A 13,166-nucleotide genomic window follows, 5' to 3' on the forward strand; every position below is an offset into this window, starting at 1 on the left:
CAGAATGCATTTCCTTGTTATTTAGTTCGATAATTCTCTTTCCTCTTGATACTTTGTTTGCCTCCGAACGAATCCACAATATATGTTTGATCCGGATAAAGTATTGATGCTTCCAACTAGAACAAAATGCTTTGTCTCAATCGTTCAATAAAATCCTGGGGAGGGAATTCCTTTCTCCTCAGGAATGAGCTGAATTACCTGTTTGTTTGTTCACGGGGATGAAAGCTTATGTCACCGCTTGACATCATTGTTGCTTTTTGATTGTGATTTCACATGCAGATGTTATTCTTTAAATCGTTTTAAATCTTTCTCTCGTGACAGCGGCCTGTGGAGCAAATGGCTGTGGCCCCAGCAGACTATTCAATCCCTGACTAACTCATTGGGAATGGTTTCACATATACATTTCTCGCTAAGATTTTCGAGATTGCCAAACATGATTGTATTTTTCATCTGTTCTTTGGTTTGTCAAGTTAAACACGTGTCTGCTGAGTTTTATCTTCTTCACCGGAAGGCAAATATTTTCTTGTTTTTAAAAAATTACTTCTTGGGTCAAACTTTCTCCGCCTCCATTTGAAAAACAAACAATCCAAACTTCTGGCTGCCATCGGAAACAGCTAAGGTTAGTAACGTGACAACATGTAACTTTATTGACTTGTCAGAGACACCACAGTAAATACGCCACTCCTTCCCGAAATGCACCCAACTGTACGCAATGTGGTGGTCAGACACAAGTGGGTCATGCGGTGAAGTCCCTGTGCCGTACAGCCCACTCCTGACAACATGTAGATCAGCTAATTTCTTAAAGACTGGCGACCAAGGACTTGTGAGAAACAACAATGGGCGGCACAACAGCTCAGTGGTTAGCACTGTTGCTTCACAACGCCAGGGTCCCGGATTTCATTTCCCACTGGGTCACTGTGAGGGGTCTGCACGTTCTCCCCGTTTCTGCGTGGGTTTCCGCCGGGTACTCAGGTTCCCTCCCACAAGCCACGAAAGACGTGCTATTAAGTGAATTGGACATTCAGAAATTTCCCTCATTGAACCCGAACAGGCGCCGGAGTGTGGCGACTCGGATTATTCCCACTAACTTTGTTACAGTGTTAATGTTATCCTACTTGTGACATCAAGAAAAAGTATTATTATCTATTTACTAATTCAGCAGCTATTCAAGTTTTATTCTCTGTCCGCGATCTGCGGAGCATTTCAGCGATGCCAACACGTGCGGAGAATCGGGTGCAATACCGGGGTCGCACTGCCGGCTGGCTTCCTATTCTATTCATCCATTAGTTTCCGATTTCATCAATAAGGTGACATCCAGGTACTTTGCTCATTTGTCGGCGGGATCAGCGGCCGTGAAGAACCGGAGGGAGGCATTGTTGTCAGACATTTTTCCATGAACATTTTTTTCAACAGGTTTCACAGCACTTCGTGTCAGGCACAACGCAGAACAAAAAAACTTGCGGGAATTTGGACGAGAAAAGAGCGATGCGTAGTCAGCGGGGTTCGAACCTGCGCGGGGAAACCCCAATGGATTTCTAGTCCATCGCCTTAACCACTCGGCCATGACTACATGTACCACCCGCTGTAAAATGACACTTACTGCTGATAAAATAATCCTCAAAAATGTACTGCCGCAATTTTGAGTTCTGGTGCTGCATATTAAAGTGTGTCAGCATTCTGATGTTTATCTGACTCGGCATTAACATTGAATAGTATTCAATCGGGCAGAGTTTTACTCAGTCTATCCTTCTGTTTTTAATCACGTCAAAATACATTTATACACAAAGGAGATCAATGCAAATAGATTGCGAGATGGCAGAGATAAACCCTTCCCGATTAAATACGATTCAATGTTACTGCCGAGTCAGATAAACATCAGAATGCTGACACACTTTAATATTCAGCACCATCACGCAAATACACACAAAATCCAATTGCAAACATCGCAATAGGAATCATAAGTGTTGTTTTATTTAGAGCACGATATAATCCAATACCTGCAACAGTTATACTGAAGATGCCATCGGAGTGCCTTCTTCTGCGGAAGGAACACAAAGAGTTTATGTTGTTCTATCATTTGCCCGCATCCTTTCTGCAATATAGATTTGACGAGCTATAAAGAAAGAACATGAGAATTGCAATGTGTAGAATGAAATAAACTGATATATGCATGTAGAATTCAGTCTGAGAATGCGATAAACAGTAGATGCAGAGGTAGTCAGGAAAGATGGACGGAGTTACGCAAAAGCCTTACGTTGCAAACACCAGTGGTAAATTGGTGCATTTTGCAGAAGGTGGGAAACGATGGACCGTGGAGGAGCAAGGCGATTGGAGATACTCGATACGGAGTCATTCACCGTCAGTCGAAATATCCGATAACTAGTTTCTAGTTCTCATCATATGGCTGTCATATCAAAGGAGACATTCATTCCTCCAGCTCAATGTCTGGACAAATTCCTCCAATGCGCTGCTGGAATTAACGGAAACATAGATTCCCTACCGTGAAGAATGAGGGCATTCAGTCCATCAAGTCTGCATTGACCCTCCGAAGGAGCACCATATCTGGGCCCTATCCATGCCCGACCCCATATCTCTAGTAGCTAATGCTTGGAATTTAAGGGGAGAATAAACATGGCCAAACCATCTAACCTGCAGATGGTTGGACTGTGCGAGGAATCAGGTGCAATACTGAGGTCCCCCTGCCGGCTGGCTTCCTATTCTATTCATCCATTTGTTTCCGATTTCACCAATAAGGTGACATCCAGGCATTTTGCTCATTTGTCGGCGGGATCAGCGGCCGTGAAGAACCGGAGGGAGGCATTGCTGTCAGACAGTTTTCCATGAACATTTTTTTCAACAGCACTTCGTGTCAGGCACAACTCAAACAAAGAAACTTCCGTGAATTTGTACAAGAAAGGAAAGACACGTAGTCAGCAGGATTCGAACTTGCGCGGGGAAACCCCAATGGATTTCTAGTCCATCGCCTTAACCACTCGGCCATGACTACACATGCTGGCTTATGCAAAATGACACTTACTGCTGGGAAAGCAATCCTCAAAAATACACTGCCGCAATTTTGAGTTCTGGTGCTGCACATGAAAGTGTGTCAGCATTCTGATCGTTATCTGACTCGGCATTAACATTGAATCGTATTTAATCGGGCAGGGTTTTACTCAGCCTTTCCTTCTGTTTTTCAAGCACGTCAAAATACATTTATACACAAAGGAGATCAATGCAAATAGATTGCGACATGACAGAGACAAACACACAATTATTCAGCACTATCACGCTGATACGCACAAAATTCAATTGCAAACATCGCAATAGGAATCATAAATATTGTTTTATTTAGAGCTTGATATAATCCAATACCAGCAACAGTTATGTTGAAGATGCCATCGGAGTGCCTTCTTCTGCCGGAGGAAGACGAATAGTTTATATTTTTCTATCATTTGCCCGCATCCTTTCTGGAATATAGATTTGACGAGATTTAAAGAAGGAACATGAGAATTGCACCGGGTAGAATGAAATAAACTGATATGTGCATGTAGAATACAGTCTGAGAATGGGATAAACAGTAGATGCAGAGGCAGTGAGGAAAGATGTATGGAGTTACACTTAAGCCTACCGTTGCAAACACCAGTGGTGAATTGGTTTATTTTGCAGACTGTGACCGCTTTGTGAAATCTCTGTTCAATCCACAATCCTGACTCTGAGCTTCCTGCCACTTGTCATTTCAATTGTCCACCTCACCCACTCTGACCTTTCTGTCCTTGGCCATCTATGTTCCAATGGAGATTAACGGAAATCGAATAAGAACATCTCAACTTTTATGTCGCCACCGACAGAATTCCGTCCTCAACATCGAGTTCAGTAATTTTAGATTAGAAAACCGCTCTGCATTTTGTTTGGTGTGTTTCCTGCCCGTCCGTTTGTTTGTTTTTGCTTCTAATTTCATTCATTCATTTTGTACTTGGGCAGCGGAGAGACATCTGGAGATTTTTCTGGAATGAATTGTAGAGCTCAAGGCTCAGACAGCTGAAGACGCGGCAGCCATTGATGGAACAATGAAAAGTGCAAATCAGCAAGAGGACAAGGATGGATTATCATAGATTATCATATAATTTACAGTGCAGAAGTAGGCCATTCAGCCCATCGAGTCTGGACCGGCTCTTGGAAAGAGCACCCTACCCAACGTCAACACCGCCACCCTATCCCCATAACCCAGTAACCCCACCCAACACTAAGGGTTAATTGGTGGCTATGGGCAATTTATAATGGCCAATCCACCTAACCTGCACATCTTTGGACGGAAAGACAAAGGGTAATGTCTGGGAATGGAACCGGAACTCCTGTATGGTAAGAGAGAAATCTCCCCCTGAACAACTAATGTTCACACAGCCGCTCATTCCATGTGTCCAGTCGGAAACCTGTCTGAAGGAACATACAGTCTGACAGAGCGCCTGTGACAATCCTCCTTTGCCTGATTTGAAGCTGCAAGATGATCTTTTCATTACGGCTGTGACAAACGTGGTGGTGTTAGGATTCTGTGGTGCAGATTCACATCATCCTTGTTTGGAGCTGCCTGTCAGAAATACTCTGGAAAGTTGCCTGAGCAGTGTCCGCTGATGTATATGCCCAGGTTGCAATCTGTCTGAGGAAGGAACAGACTGACTCTCGTCAGCAGCTTTCAAAGATTTTATTTGTGTCCTGAATGGTTGTTCTGAGAATGTGAAGAGTGTTCTTCTGTGACCTTGCTCTGATGGGAAAGCGGAGAGTGACTGGAGCCACCTTTTGGAAGGAAGTTAGGGGCGGCAGTTTCACTTGTCTGGGAACATTGATAAACCTGCTACTGATTTCTTCAAACCTTGCCTAAAAATCGACTCTGGTGGGATTAAAACACACAACCGTTGAATGCCTGATCACGTGAGCGACGAGAAGTCCAACGCGCTACCCTTTGCGCCACAGAGTCACAACGGCTGCCGCACTCCATCCCCACATGGGGATTTCTGTAGTTGTCCAACAGGCTGTTCAAAAGTTCAGTAATTCGCACAGTGACCACATTTCAAATGTACTTCATTGTCTGGAAATGTTTTGGGCCGCCCTGTGGTTGTGAAAAGCGCTACAGAAATTCCAGTAGAACTCCGAAAGGACACAGACAGGTTGGTGCAATGGGAGGACATGTAGCAGACAAGGAATGAAGTGATTTATTTTTGTACGAAGAACAGAAGTAGACAATATAAAATAAAGTGTCTATTTACAAAAAAGAGTGCAGGAACAGCGAGAAATGGATGGACATGTGTACAAATCATTGAAGGTGACACGGCAGGTTGTAAGAGTCGTTTATAAGTCAAACCGTGTCATTACGTTATTAATAGCGGCACAGAGTACAAGATGACAGAGGGGTCATCTCTCCCTTTTCAGCTCCTGACTGCAGAGGCGTTTCTTGTCAAACCTTTTATTGGAAAACCTCTTTACCTCGAGGGAGGCGGGAGTTTGGAACTCGCTGCCTGAAAGGGTGGTGGAGCAGAGACCCTCATAATATCTAAGACATATTTAGATGGGCACTTGCGATCCCAGGGTACACGAGGCTATGTACCAAGTGCTGGGGAATGGGATGAGAATGGTTCGGTTGTTGTTTTTGACCGGCACAGATCCGATGGGCAGATGGGCCATTTCTGTGCTGTATGTTTCGATGACTTTATGAATGAAATGAAATGAAAATCGCTTATTGTCACGAGGAGGCTTCAATGAAGTTACTGTGAAAAGCCCCTAGTCGCCACATTCCGGCGCCTGTCCGGGGAGGCTGGTACGGGAATCGAACCGTGCTGCTGGCCTGCTTGGTCTGCTTTAAAAGCCAGCGAATTAGCTTGGTGAGCTAAACCAGCCCCTCTGAATAAAATGCAACATGTGTTTGCCGCTGTCCCTGTTTCTTTCCTGTTGTATTCAGAGGAACAAAGAGACTGGGCTGGTCGCTGAGCACCTCGAGACGGTTCTGCCCGACATTTAGATTGAGTAAGGGCTCCGTGTATTTTAAAACCAGGTCCCTGACAGGATTTCAGAAACCCTCCACAAATTTAATAAAGATTAATTAATAAAGATCCCAAAGATGGATAATCAGCGATAATCACAGCCAGAGAGACGTGTAATAACCCTGAGGGCAGGTAAGTCAACTCATTGTCCTCTGGCCCAAAAGCAAAATACTGCCGATGCTGCAAATCTGAAACAAAGACAGATAATGCTGCAAATATTCAGCTGATCCGGCAGCTTCTGTGGAGAGAGGAACAGGTCATTGCAATGAAAGATCAGGATCTGAAATGTTAACTATTTCTTGTCACAGAAACCACAGATCCGTCAAATATTTCAGGCATTCCGTTTTGTTCAGCTGAACATCCTCACACTCTGTAGCTGAGATCAATCCCAGCAGAGTGTTACTGCGTTTGACCTGATCTGTGTGATTGGCCACTTCCTCCATAGAGTCAGAGTCATCGATTATTACAGCAGGAAACACGCCCTTCGGCCCAATTGGTCCATGCCGCCCTATTTATATCACTAAGCTAGTCCCACTTGCCCACATTTGATCTGTATCCCTCTGTATCCACCCTGCCCAGATAAATAGCTAACTGTCTTTGAAAGGAAAACATTATACCGCCTCTACCACTGCCTCTGGCTGCCCGTTCCAGAAGCTCACCACCCAATGTGTGAAAAAAAATCCCCTCTGGTCTCTTTAGCATCTCTCCCCTCTCACCTTAAACCAATGTCCTCTAGTTTTCGGCCTTTGCATCTGGGAACATCTGGTTGACTCTCTGCCTGATCTATGCTCCTCGTTATTTTATAGACCTCTATCAGGTCCCCTCTATGCCTCCTACACTCCAGGGCAAAAGTCCAAGCCTATCCAGCCTCTCCTTATAACTCAGAATATCAAGTCCTGGTATAAATCTCTTCTGCACTCTTTCTAATTTAGCAATATACTTCTTATAATAGGGTGACGAGAATTCAACATATTATTCCATGTGCGCTCTTACCAATGTCGTGTACAACTTCAACAAGACGTCCCAATTCCTTTACTCAATATTCTGACCAATAAAACCTAGCATACTGAATGGGTTCTTCACCACCCTGTCCCCCTGAGACTCCATCTTCAAGGAGCTCCGAACCTGTCACCCTCGATCTCTTTGTTCTTTAATTCTCCCCAATAATATAACAGCGTAAAATCGGTATTTGTTCCAGAATTGCAGGTTTAATTGGTTCTTCATTTTCCAGTGGATAATTTACAGACATATCAACAAAAGGACTGAATTCAGTCCAATGGTTAAAACTTTCGACGAGAAATCAACTGGATTTTTCACTTTGACTTGCGTCCTGCTCCCACAAGATCTGTTCAGTATTTAAAATAATAATTTGTTTTGAAACCTCTTTTTGCACCGAATGTTGGCACTGAATTCCTCACACTTCTCTCCATTGTCACCTACGCTGCAGGTATTGACTACACCGTCTAATGGAGACCTGTTCACAGGGCTGTGAGAGGGGCTTTCTTTCAGGTTTTAGGCCTCTTTTGGTCATTGAACAACAACCGGATATCTGCAGAGGTACTCGGAATACCGAACCTCTCTTCCCAGGATGAACTTAATCAGGGGACAAAATGTTGTTTGAATACAGAATAAAAGGTTTGAGGATTTGGGGTGAGATTCCTCGAGTTTTGGGAAGAGAGCGATGTTGCAGAACAATGTGATAATAGTGGGATACGAGTTTGGGATATTATCCAGTCTGTGCTGGGGGGCTACGGGCAGAAAATTGTCTTGTCTGCCCACCGAAGCTGAATGTTGGGGTTGAGGTGGTGATCAGATTCCGTGCGGAGTGTGAAATCCTTTCACTGAATTTCACGTTTACAGCTCAGGTCCTCGAGGAATCGCTCCTGTATTCCCAGGAGGCGGTGGTCTCATTCTTAAAGCAAAAAATCTCCCATCGAGGACGGGTTTCTTAATAAGAATAAACTGGAGGTGGGGGCGTTAGAAACTGCGCAGCACTGATTCACTTCATTCATTGTTGTGCCCTGGAATAAACAAGTGGATTGTAGCTGTCCATTCAAAACACAAATAGAATTCGGAACTTTCTTGCCAGTTATTGACCAACTGCACCCGCTCCAAATATATTCCCCAAATTACTGAACAAAACAAAATCAAGCACAAATCATATTTTAAGAAACTATGACAGTGTCTCTGAAAACAATATACCAACACCTCATAAAGATTCGATTTGCTGTAACAATTCACTGCGAACCGTTTCAATGTCAGCCGCAATTCCTTGCCAGTTCTCAGACAGGCACTGATTGGTTAGAAGTCTCCTTCACTTTTCAAGGTTCGGCTCAATAAAATCAATCACAGTCCCATGATCTGCTTCTCTCCTGGTCTCAGACACACCCACTTTTTACAAATGCGCACTAACTGGTTTTCAGAGGAAGAGTCAGACTGCAGTCATCTCGTTCTCTCTCGCTCTCTTTATCTCAGAGCCACCTCACAACCAGGAATGGAACTTCTTACAGAGCCACGGATGGAAGTTTGTCGATTCTTCCACTGATTCAGGACCGTCCATCACCAGGAACTATCGGTCCAAAGAGTTGGGGTGAGATGGGGCTGAGTTTCACTGTGTATCCAATCAGTCCCCGGAGAAGCACAAAAACAGTGAGTGAGGGAGAGGGAAAGAAACAAACAAACAGATAGGGAGAGAAAATATGTTCCATTTCTGCCACGATCTTTTTACACAGAAATAAATTCAGCTGAATGAAACCAAACCCCGTTTCTATTCGCTGCCGTTGCTGCTTATGCTTCCCAACATTGCAGAAAACGTTACTATTTATAGATTGTTGTTTTGATTGTGGGCACCTTATTCATCTTGATAATTCGTTCAAGTTCCAAAAAAATATTTCCAAAATATCTGACTGAACTCGATAAGACTTGAAAACGGAAGGTCAGAGTTTTTTTTCCAGTCAACGGCATGTGGGGGGAGTTGACCAAACATTTCGAATCACAGTCGCTGCGAGCAGGGCTCGAACCTGCGCGGGAATACCCCATTGGATTTCAAGTCCAACGCCTTAACCACTCGGCCATCGCAGCTGCGGAAAATGCTTCATTCATTAGCAATTTGGTCGATAGAACACATTCTAAAACCAGCCTGGAATCACTCCGGGGAGATGTTGCATGGCACTGCAGGGAAGATCAAAGGGGCCACGGGGTTTATGTGAGGAGGGGTTGAATGTTCGTGGAAAATTACCATTTAATTTGGAGAGACGCATTGAGAGACTCGAAAATATCAGCTCCCTAAACGCACAATTCCACTGATTAAATAGTTTATGTCACAATATGGACTACATTGGAAATATATTAGAAATTCAAATGGAACAGGACCACACTTTCCAGTCTGGAAGAAAATTAAAATTATGAAATGTAGAAATTACCCCACAGAGGGAAACCTGTGCAGGCTGAACGGTCACAAAACTAAAGAGCTGGTCATTGACTTCAGGAAGCAAAGTACTGTACACACTCCTGTCAGCATCAACGGGGCCGAGGTGGAGATGGTTAGCAGTTTCAAATTCCCTGGGGTGCACACCACCAAAAATCTGTCCTGGGCCACTCAATCGATGCTATCACCAAGAAAGCACAACAGCGCCTATACTTCCTCAGGAAAGTAAGAAAATTCGGCATGTCCACATTAACCCTTACCAACTTTTACCATAGAAAGACTCCTATCGGGCTGCATCACAGCCTGGTGTGGCAACTGCTCGGCCAAGGACCGTAAGGGACTTCAGAGAGTCGTGAATACCGCCCAGTACATCACACGAATCTGCCTCCCATCCATTGACACCATCTACACCTCCCGCTGCCGGGAGAAAGCGAGCAGCATAATCAAGGATCCCTCCCACCCGGCTACCAACTTTTCCAACTTCTTCCATCGGGCAGGAGATACAGAAGTCTGAGAACACGGACGAACAGACTCACAAACAGCTTCTTCCCCACTGTCACAAAACTCCTAAATGACCCTCGTATTGACTGCCCTCATTAATACTACACCCTGTATGCGTCATCCGATGCCAATGCTTATGTAGTTACATTGTATATCTTGTGTTGCCCTATTATGTATTTTCTTGAATTTTGTTTAATTCCCTTTTCTTCCCATGTACGGAATGATCTGTTGAGCTGCTTATAGAAAAATACTTTTCACTGCACCTCGGTACACGTGACAATAAACAAATCCAATCCAATCCAACATGATGACCTGATGACGCAACTAACATAATCACGTGTCTGGATTCCAGCAGTTTTTCCCGGACTGCGGTCAGAGCACAAGCCAGGAGCAGCTGATCAATTATTAGCTCAGTCGGGAGAGCGAGGGACTCTTAATTTCCCGGTCGTAAATTCGAGCCCCCCATTGGGTGCTTCCATATTATTATCTGAAAATATTGACGCTGAATGAACTGTCTTCATAACAGAAACACAAGGTTATGTCGCTGGACTGGGAATCCAGAAGTCTGGACGAATCTTTCGTGACAAGATTTAATAAATATGGAATTGAAATTTCGTCTCATTAATGGTGCAGAAATGTTCATCTTGAGACGGATCATATTTCCACAACTGTGAACACATTACTGTACACAACAGGGAGTGATTTGATACAACCACAGTGAAGATGTGTCACCGGCAGAGTCACGGTTCCACGACAGAGAGAACAGTTACACAGCAGAGAGCTCAGTTACGCAGCAGAAGCTCAGTTACACAGCAGAGAACTCAGTTACACAGCAGAGAGCTCAGTTACACAGCAGGGAATACATTTATAAACAGGGCCTCTCTGTGTGCAGCAGAAAACACATTTTCCTAAATAACCAGTTTTTCCACCTCAGTATCTTGCTGGTTTGCACTGCACCTTTTCTGTGTGTCATTGTATCATAGAACATACAGTGCAGAAGGAGGCCATCCGGCCCATCGAGACTGCACCGACCCACCCAAGCCCTCACTTCCACCCCATCCCCGCAACCGAACCACCTTTCCTAACCTTTTGGACACGAAGGGACAATTTATCATGGCCAATAAACCTAACCTGCACATCTTTCGACTGTGGGAGGAAAACGGAGCACCCGGATATAACCCACGCAGACACGGGGAGAATAAATAGGAGTGTATGTTCGGATAGTCTCTTCCTGCTTTTCTCTGTGCCTTTCTCTGTCTGCTACAGACGTGCTGATGTTACGTATTAACGTCACTTTTCCCAAACAGTAGTTGTTATTGATAGGTACAGAAAGATTTCAACACTGACATTCAGCACCACTGTCTGATAGAGACTGAATCACACCCTCAGATTCAATACCAGACATTGACTCATAATGAAGGAATCAGCTCTCACAAACTGTTCCAGAGACTGAGGTGCAGGGTGTTCCCTCCACTCCCGAACACTACCTGTGATTTACAGATACAGAGCAAATCTCAGTCAGGTGAGTCAACCCACGAGTGCATGCGTCAAAAAGTCTTAATTCATTTTGCATCCATGAATTGATGGAAAATATCCGCCTCTTTCTCTTCAGCCCGGTGTTCAGTGTTGGAAATGCAGTTTTCGTCAGTAAAATGTATTCCCATCACATTCAGGGACATTTGTGAATGGACTGATGTGAAACACTTCAATATTATGTTCAAGATATTTCCACACAGTGTGAAAAGCCCCCGATGAAAGGCTGGAATCAGCCATCATTTGACAGCAAAATCAAACCCTCCCGGCTTCACAGAGGAATCCATCGATCATTGGAACACACACTTCACGATAAACATTGTCTGATCATTGAGTTACGGGTATCTTGTCCTGCCTGGCTTCATTCCCCAGGAAACGGAGATTATATTCTTTCGGCGAGTCTTGAATGTATACTTGGAGCAGATTAAAGATAAATTATTGTGTCAGGATCAGACTATTCCTGGTTGAAAGGTATGGTTTTCAGCAAGTGCATTAATATTCAGCGGGGCCGTCCGTGACAAGACTGAAGAACGATCACTCGTCCATCCAATCGGTGAGGTTTGCCTCACCGTGAGACAATATTAACAGAGAGAAAACCAGGTTAATGAGATTCTGATCACACGGTTATAATAGAACTGAATCATGAAAACCCCGCCTTCACACTTTTGCCCTTCGCCTGAGGTATGGTGATTCTCAGGTTAAATCACCACCAGTCAGATCTCACCCTCAAAGGGAAAGCAGCCGCTGGTCATCAGGGACTAAAGCGACTTAATTTACTTTAGAACTGGATAAACGTATGTTATATCCAGGATGTGACTTCCCTCAGACTGATCGAATGATTGACAGAAGGGAAATTAACGACCATTGAGGACTTACTGGTACCTGAGGCTTGGTTGGAATGTTGGTTTTAAAGGTTCATCATAAAATCTAGAGATAAAAAGCCAGGAAAATGGACATGAGGATTATCATTAAATCATTGAAATGCAAAAGCAGGCAATTCGGCCCATCGACTCTACACCGACACTCTGAAAGAGTCCCTATGACCCCACCACATCCCTGCAACGCCACCCAACTTTCTGAGCACTAAGGGGCAATTTAGCATTGAACACGTAGACACGTAGAACCCGCACACATTTGGACTGTGCGAGAAAATCGCAGCACCCGGAGGAACCCGGAGGAAACACAGACACGGAGAGAAAGTGCAAACTCCACACAGTCAGTGACGAAAGGCTGGAATTGAACCTGGATGGCTGGCGCTGTGAGATAGCCACTGTGACAACGTGTCACCAAACGACATCACAACACGTCATATCATATCAGATCAACCATGATCTCATTGAAATAGTCGATGGGCTGAATGACCTACTCATGCTCCTTCGTCTTATACCCTGATCTTGTGCAAATGTGTTCTGGTTCTTGTGTAAAACCCTTGTTAAACCAACAGACACCGAGTGCCCACTGCATCTGGTTATGTGGCGCAGAGAAGGTGATTGGTGAATACATGTCGAACCCATCAAACTCTGCCACTCACCTGACAGAGATTTGCTCTGTATCTGTAAATCACAGGTAGTGTTCCCGAGTGGAGGGAACACTCTGCACCTCAGTCTCTGGCACAGTTTGTGAGAGCTGATTCCTTCATTATGAGTCAATGTCTGGTACTGTATGTGAGGGTG

The 13,166-nt window shown here is 44.4% G+C and overlaps 3 non-coding genes across 3 annotated transcripts; all 3 read right to left on the reverse strand.

The window, feature by feature from the left end:
- Positions 1-1,488: 1,488 nt before the first annotated feature.
- On the reverse strand, positions 1,489-1,570 carry trnas-aga. Its single transcript has one exon. It is a non-coding gene; the product is annotated as a tRNA-Ser (tRNA).
- Positions 1,571-2,925: 1,355 nt separating this feature from the next.
- trnas-aga lies at positions 2,926-3,007 on the reverse strand. The gene has a single exon. It is a non-coding gene; the product is annotated as a tRNA-Ser (tRNA).
- A 6,024-nt stretch (positions 3,008-9,031) lies between these two features.
- Positions 9,032-9,113, reverse strand: trnas-uga. Its single transcript has one exon. It is a non-coding gene; the product is annotated as a tRNA-Ser (tRNA).
- Positions 9,114-13,166: the final 4,053 nt, after the last annotated feature.

This window comes from Scyliorhinus canicula, chromosome 31 (assembly GCF_902713615.1).
Source record: "Scyliorhinus canicula chromosome 31, sScyCan1.1, whole genome shotgun sequence".
In the NCBI taxonomy this organism is placed as follows: Eukaryota; Metazoa; Chordata; class Chondrichthyes; order Carcharhiniformes; family Scyliorhinidae; genus Scyliorhinus; species Scyliorhinus canicula.